This window comes from Chrysochloris asiatica, unplaced genomic scaffold, assembly GCF_000296735.1.
Source record: "Chrysochloris asiatica unplaced genomic scaffold, ChrAsi1.0 scaffold00476, whole genome shotgun sequence".
Classification (NCBI taxonomy): domain Eukaryota; kingdom Metazoa; phylum Chordata; class Mammalia; order Afrosoricida; family Chrysochloridae; genus Chrysochloris; species Chrysochloris asiatica.
The window spans coordinates 267471-268896 of NW_006408994.1; the positions used below are offsets into that span (position 1 = coordinate 267471).

At 35.7% G+C, this 1426-nt stretch overlaps 1 pseudogene; it reads right to left on the reverse strand.

Annotated features, from left to right (window-relative positions):
- Positions 1 to 1426, reverse strand: part of LOC102828533 — a 29103-nt pseudogene that overhangs the window by 2700 nt on the left and 24977 nt on the right.

Consider the following 1426-nt stretch of genomic DNA (forward strand, 5'->3'; position numbering starts at 1 on the left):
ACATCCCCTGCATAGATCTGTTTTATGCCTGCACCTTTAATTAAAGGTACACACTCATCACATGGGCACTTTGTCACAAAAATCATGCTTCTTTCTTCTGGCTTTATTTCTTGACACCTAAATGTCAAGGCATTCTGTTCTGCATGTATAATGTATCTGGATTTCCTTATCTCTCTATCCTTCTGTTTGTCATCCACATGGGGAAAGTCACCATACTCAGATCCAACAGTAAAATCATTGTAGCTGTATCTGATGAAGTACAATGTTCCAGTTCCATCACAATTTCTAGATTTCCCTTCTGCCCAAATGATTGCTCCAACTACAGTTTTATGATTCTCAATTCGATATATCAATAGCCTGTCCTGAACCATTCAGTGCCTTGCGATGTCTTGTGAATTTCATTCATTTTGTCCTGGACTGCTACAATAAAATCCAAAGTGTTTAAAGTTGGGCACACTGGAAGCTACAGGGGCCAAAAGAAGGATAAGGTCTTTCATGTTTTGCTAGTGTGTATTTTCACACAGGTTCTCCAAGCCTATTGTCATCAATATTTGCCTATGCATGTCTTCATTTGAAACCACAAATAACATTTCATATTATTTCTTGCTTACATTCAGGATAAAAGTCAATACTAGCATCTAGCACTGCTTCTGTAAATTTCTTAACAAAGTCGCATTTGTAAAAAGTCTCTTTTACAAACTGCACCATATCACACACCAAAGGTTGAAGTAAGACTCACATGAGTCTGATTGTCAGACTTCAATCTTTCTACTGCTTTGGCATCTAAATTAGCATCTTCAGAACTAGAAGCCTTGGTAAGCAAACTTATTTCTGGATCAGCGGGCCAATTTGAAATCCAGTTAACTCCACCATTTATAATCATTTTCAAATAAGCAGAACATGGTTTTCTGGGAAAATAAAGATTATAGTTCTTCAGCTTTGACCCATGTTTAATAAGAGCAATTTGCTCAGCATACGATTCTTCATTAGACTAGTGGAGACCAACTATTTTCATAATTTTCATCACCACAAGACCAGTTCTCTTCACTACCTTTTTTTCCCCTCTGCATCTTTGTCAAGTTTCTTTCTGGTTGTTCTATCCATTTTTGAAAGCGGTGTATAAAATCACCCACAATTATTGTAGATTCTTCTATTTCTTTCTTCAAATCTATTAGAGTTTGCTTCATATATTTTGGAGCTCTTTCATTGGGAGCATAGATATTTATTATGGTTATGTCATCCTGTTCAGTTGTCCCTTTAATCATGAGATAATGTCCATCTTTATCTATTATGCTGGTTTTTACCTTAAAGTTTATTTTATCAGAGATTAGTACTGCCACTCCTCTTTGTTTTTTATAGCATTAGCTTTGTATATTTTTTCCCATCCTTTGACTGTTAATCTGTTTTTTCTCTTGCAGACAGCATA